The 6,335-nt window shown below is 37.6% G+C and overlaps 1 non-coding gene across 1 annotated transcript; it reads right to left on the reverse strand.

Moving 5' to 3' along the window:
• Positions 1-4,523: 4,523 nt before the first annotated feature.
• LOC112662571 (U6 spliceosomal RNA) lies at positions 4,524-4,626 on the reverse strand. The gene has a single exon (XR_003138664.1). It is a non-coding gene; the product is annotated as a U6 spliceosomal RNA (small nuclear RNA).
• Positions 4,627-6,335: the final 1,709 nt, after the last annotated feature.

A 6,335-nucleotide genomic window follows, 5' to 3' on the forward strand; every position in this document is an offset into this window, starting at 1 on the left:
ATAAATGGTGCTGAGCAAATTGGATATTCATACGCAAAAGTATAAAACTAGGCCCCTATTCTTCACCACTCACCAAAATTAATTCAAAATGGATTAGAAACCTGTCTGGATACTCTAAAATTCCTTAAAGAAAACACAGGAAAAAGTTCTTTGTTTTTTTTTTTTTTTTAAAGATCTTATTTATTTATTCATGAGAGATATACACACACACACACACAGAGAGAGAGAGAGAGAGAGAGGGGCAGAGACCTAGGCAGAGGGAGAAGCAGGCTCCATGCAGGGAGCCCGATGTGGGACTTGATCCTGGGTCCCCAGGATCACACCCTGGGCTGTAGGCTGCGCTAAACCACTGAGCCACCACGGCTGCCCGGAAAAAGTTCTTTGACATGTGTCTTGGCAATGATTATTTGGATGTGACACCTAAAGCATATTTAACAAAATACAAAATAACTAAGTGGGACTACATCAAAAAGCTCTGTTCAACTAAATGAAAAGAAAACCTATCAAATGGGAAGAAAAAAATATTTGCAAACCATGTATCTGATAAGGGTTATTATTTTAAATATATAAGGAATCCATACAGCCTGACAGCAAGAAAACAAATAATCCAACTAAAAATGGGCAAAGGACCTGAATAAAATACCTGGAAAATTTTTCCAAAAAAAATATGTGAATGATCAACAGGTACATGAAAAGCTGCTCAACATCACTAGTCATCAGGGAAATGCAAATTAAGACCACAAGAAAGCATCTTACACTTGTTAGTATGGTTACCATCAAAAAGACAAAAGATAACACATGCTAGAAAGGATGTGGAGAAAAGGCAACACTTGTGCAGTGTTGGTGGGATTGATCCAGCAGCCATCAAAAATAAAATGAAGTTTCCTTAAAAAACTAAAAAGAGAACTACCATGTGATCCAGCAATTCTGCTTCTGGGTATTTATCTAAAGGAAGTGAAAACATTATGTCAAAGATATATTTTCCCCTTTATGTTCATGGCAGAATTATTTACAGTAGCCAAGGCATGGAAATAACCTAAGTTTTCATGAATGGATAAATGGATAAAGATGTGATTACACACACACACACACACACACACGTGTGCGTGCATGCATACATACACAATTAGATTATTCAGCCATAAAAAAGGAAATCTTTTTATGCATTTACAACAACATGGACTTTGAGAGTATTATGCTAAGTAAAATAACTGAAAGAAAGACAATAGTATGTGATCTCATTTATATATGCAAACCTTAAACAAATATTTGTGGTTTCCGGAGAGGGGGGTTAGGGAGAGGTAATTGGATAAATGTAGTCAGAAGGTACAAACTTCCAGTTATCAGATGAATAATTACTAGAGATGCAATTTTCAACATAATGACAGCAGTTAACACTACTGTGTGGCACATTTGAAGGTTGTTAAGAGAGTGAATCCTAAGAGTTCTCAACACAAGGAAAACATCATAAGGAAAATCTTTTTTTCTCTTTTTTCTTCCCCCTGTACCTATATGAGATGATGGATGTTAACTAAACTTACTGTGGTAATCATTTCACAATATATGTAAGTCAAATCATTATGCTCCACACCTTAAATTTATACAGTGCTTTATGTTAAATATATCTTAAAACTGGGAAAAAGAAAATTGCCAAGGGAAATTTAGGGCTCTTGTTTTGATGATATTATCAACTACTGTCATATTCCTCCAGTTTTAAGATGCCATCTTTTTTTTTTTAAGATTTTATTTATTTATTCATGACAGAGAGACAGAGGCAGAGAGAGAAGAAGCCTCCATGCAGGGAGCACAATGTGGGACTCGATCCCAGGAATCCAGGGTCACACCCTGGGTCAAAGGCAGGTGAGAAACCACTGAGCCACCCAGGGATCCCCAAGATGCCATCATTTACAAAAAATAAAATTGGTTTAATTACAGTTCAAAAAAAAAAAACACACCACTACACACATATATATTTTTAAAGATTTATTTATTTATTCATGAGGGACACACAGAGAGAGAGAGAGACAGAGGCAGAGACATAGGTAGAGGGAGACGCAGGCTCCCCACAGGGAACCTGATGTTGGACTTGATCGAGATTCTGGGATCATGCCCTGAGCCAAAGGCAGATGCTCAACTGCTGATCCACCCAGGCATCCCTCACTACACAAATATTATAACATTACTGACTTTATAAGTAGTAAAATGAATATTTTAGATTCAAAGATGTAATGTACTCTTTTTGCAGGTACTTGTTGGCTTGTATACATTTAGTCTCTGTTCAGACACAATTTATTTATTTATTTATTTATTTATTTTTATTTTTTATTTTTTTTTTTCAGACGCAATTTAAAAAGATCACTTATTGACTTATTCCAGTAGGAGTGCTTCCTTTTAAGGTGTGAATCCTCTAAATCTGTTGGTGATCCAGGGTAGTAACTATGGTTTATGTGGGTTCCATTTGCAGGTCCTTCCTTCACAATGTCTGAACAAGTTTACTTGATACTTTAAAAGAACAAAATACCTATTTGAAACTTAACATTCACTTTTAAAAATATTCAATTTATACTTAACAGAAGCTTAAAGACAAAATATTTGTCTTTAAGCTTTAATGATCCTTGTATAATTTTTCTAAGCGTCAGAAACCAAATTCATGGCATAAGTGCCACTCCTGATGGCTCTTCACCTTTGACAGCCAAAGAGCTAAAATGTGGAGCTTATATAGAATGACATACATAAAACAATACTCTAGGAACTGTTATTCATGGTCTGAGTTAGCTCTTGGGTTGAAAACTATCAACCATCTTCTTGTGACTGGTGAAGTCCCTAGGTGGGTATGCTTAGAATGATGTATCTATTAGAGTCTTGGTCTATTCTAAATATTCATTTCCTCTAGTTTTGTTTATAACTCTGATCCATATGATTTACTTCTATCTCTTACACCTGAGGCTCACTGAGAACAGTGAATGTTTGCCTGCCATGGTTCAGAGCTCAGTTTGTGAGGGACATATGCTTTCTGTCTGAACACACTATCAGTTGTAATTCTACAGCTTATTCCATCTACTGTTGCTCAAATAGATACAAAAGGGGAGTGGTAGGAACTACAGTTCTCTTGTGTGACTCCTTCCAAATGCCCTCAAGTAATAAGAATGGTCCAAATACATTCTGAATGAGTTTTGGCAGGAAATATTGCCTGTACCAAAAGTTGCTGGGAGATGTTCTCTCATGATGGAAATTCTTTCTAAATCTGTTTCCTTCATTGTTGTTGACTCTCTTTTACTTAGAACCAATAAAAACAAAAATAAACATGCAAGAAACCCCACACCCCACCCAAACAAAACAAACAAACCTGTAGCCCATAGTCCTGTATTTGCAAAAGGTCAGAGAGTTTTTGTTTACAATGTGAAATCATTCTTTCCTTACTTTAGGCTGTTTTCAGCCCATGCAGAGAAAAGACTGGTCATAAGAAAAAGGTGATTCCATATCTTTGAAAGATGAAATAAGAATAAGTTAATATAGAATATCAGATGGTTCCATGGTAGTTCTCCATGGAACACTGTTGTTTCTTGAGCTGAACAGATATCAATGAAGACAAAAATAAAACACTTCACAGCAGCCTTTTCCGGATTCTGGGAAAAGAAAGAATCCACAGACATGATTTTCCCAATTTCAAGTTATTTCAACTTTTTAATCTTTGCTGTTACTGTTACAGTACTGCAACTGAGATACACAATGATAGAAGAAAGTGCAAATTTAATCATTTGCTTTCCTTATGGACTTGTGTATCTATCACTATTTGTATTTTATACATTTATGGGGATTAAGAGAGGTGGAATGGGGGAGAGAAAGAGACCCTGTTAATAAACATGATTCTAATTTATATAGATACGTTCAGAGCAGGATAGTTTCAATAGTTGAATTCCATTGAACAAAAAGTTATACTGCTTTGTAAAGAACTCCATGATTATGTTATTTTGACATCTGAACAAGATTAAGTAAAACCATCCAGCAAGATTCACCCACAGTGTTCATTGCCATATCAGAGATCTCTGCTACCACCATAGTCCCAAGTCCTACTCTATCTTCTCCAAGGTTTCTGGAGAAGCCCAATTAAGAGATTTGTAAGAAGTTTCTTCCACTAAGCAAAGTTCCTCCTCAGCACGTAAGAGATAATATTCTCTTTCAAGTAGCTTTTTTCTTGATAACTGTTGAAATATTGTGTCACATTAGCTGGTATATTTCCCCACTCAGAATGGCACTGAATATGTCTTCTTGCCCTACCAATTAAATAATCCTGGGCCTATTGCCTTCATGGTAGAGATTCTATTGCAGAAATGTAGAATGAAAGAAATTAATGAATACTTAGCTTTTGCATTTTGAAATATATTTTTGAAGTTCAAGACAAGCTGACATTACTAAGGAATTTTGAACTACAAGAGCTAGGTTTTTATATTTTTAAAAAGCAGAGAAGTTCAAAGCATAAAGTTCATACCAAAAAAGGGTTACTTTTTTTTTTCAATTTTTTAAAAAATATGGAATGCTTCACAAATTTGTGTGTCACCTTGCACAGGGGCTAGGCTAATCTCTACACAGTTATAATTTTAGTACACGTGCTACCCAAGCAAGCACTCATGTTTCTCAGTCTTTTTTTTGTTAATTTATTTTTTATTGGTGTTCAATTTACCAACATACAGAATAACCCCCAGTGCCCGTCACCCATTCACTCGCATCCCCGCCCTCCTCCCCTTCTACCACCCCTTGTTCGTTTCCCAGAGTTAGGAATCTTTATGTTCTGTCTCCCTTTCTGATATTTCCCACACATTTCTTCTCCCTTCCCTTCTATTCCCTTTCACTATTATTTACATTCCCCAAATGAATGAGAACATATAATTTTTGTCCTTCTCTGATTGACTTACTTCACTCAGCATAATACCCTCCAGTTCCATCCACGTCAAAGCAAATGGTGGGTATTTGCCATTTCTAATGGCTGAGTAATATTCCATTGTATACATAGACCACATCTTCTTTATCCATTCATCTTTTGATGGACACCGAGGCTCCTTCCACAGTTTGGCTATCGTGGCCATTGCTGCTATAAACATTGGGGTGCAGGTGTCCCGGCGTTTCATTGCATCTGTATCTTTGGGGTAAATCCCCAACAGTGCAACTGCTGGGTCGTAGGGCAGGTCTATTTTTAACTCTTTGAGGAACCTCCACACAGTTTTCCAGAGTGGCTGCACCAGTTCACATTCCCACCAACAGTGTAAGAGGGTTCCCTTTTCTCCGCATCCTCTCCAACATTTGTTGTTTCCTGCCTTGTTAATTTTCCCCATTCTCACTGGTGTCAGGTGGTATCTCATTGTGGTTTTGATTTGTATTTCCCTGATGGCAAGTGATGCAGAGCACTTTCTCATGTGCGTGTTGGCCATGTCTATGTCTTCCTCTGTGAGATTTCTCTTCATGTCTTTTGCCCATTTCATGATAGGATTGATTGTTTCTTTGGTGTTGAGTTTAAGAAGTTCTTTATAGATCTTGGAAACTAGCCCTTTGTCTGATATGTCATTTGCAACTATCTTCTCCCATTCTGTAGGTTGTCTTTTAGTTTTGTTGACTGTATCCTTTGCTGTGCAAAAGCTTCTTATCTTGATGAAGTCCCAATAGTTCATTTTTGCTTTTGTTTCTTTGGCCTTCGTGGACGTATCTTGCAAGAAGTTACTGTGGCCGAGTTCAAAAAGGGTGTTGCCTGTGTTCTCCTCTAGGATTTTGATGGAATCTTATCTCACATTTAGATCTTTCATCCATTTTGAGTTTATCTTTGTGTATGGTGCAAGAGAGTGGTCTAGTTTCATTCTTCTGCACATGGCTGTCCAATTTTCCCAGCACCATTTATTGAAGAGACTGACTTTCTTCCAGTGGATAGTCTTTCCTCCTTTGTCGAATATTAGTTGACCATAAAGTTGAGGGTCCACTTCTGGGTTCTCTATTCTGTTCCATTGATCTATGTGTCTGTTTTTGTGCCAGTACCACACTGTCTTGATGACCACAGCTTTGTAGTACAACCTGAAATCTGGCATTGTGATGCCCCCAGATATGGTTTTCTTTTTTAAAATTCCCCTGGCTATTCGGGGTCTTTTCTGATTCCACACAAATCTTTTTTTTTTTTTTTTAATGATAGTCACAGAGAGAGAGAGATAGAGAGAGAGGCTCAGAGACACAGGCAGAGGGAGAAGCAGGCTCCATGCACCGGGAGCCCGACGTGGGATTCGATCCCGGGTCTCCAGGATCGCGCCCCGGGCCAAAGGCAGGCGCTAAACCACTGTGCCACCCAGGGATCCCTC

The sequence above is a fragment of the Canis lupus genome, chromosome 13 (assembly GCF_003254725.2).
Source record: "Canis lupus dingo isolate Sandy chromosome 13, ASM325472v2, whole genome shotgun sequence".
In the NCBI taxonomy this organism is placed as follows: domain Eukaryota; kingdom Metazoa; phylum Chordata; class Mammalia; order Carnivora; family Canidae; genus Canis; species Canis lupus.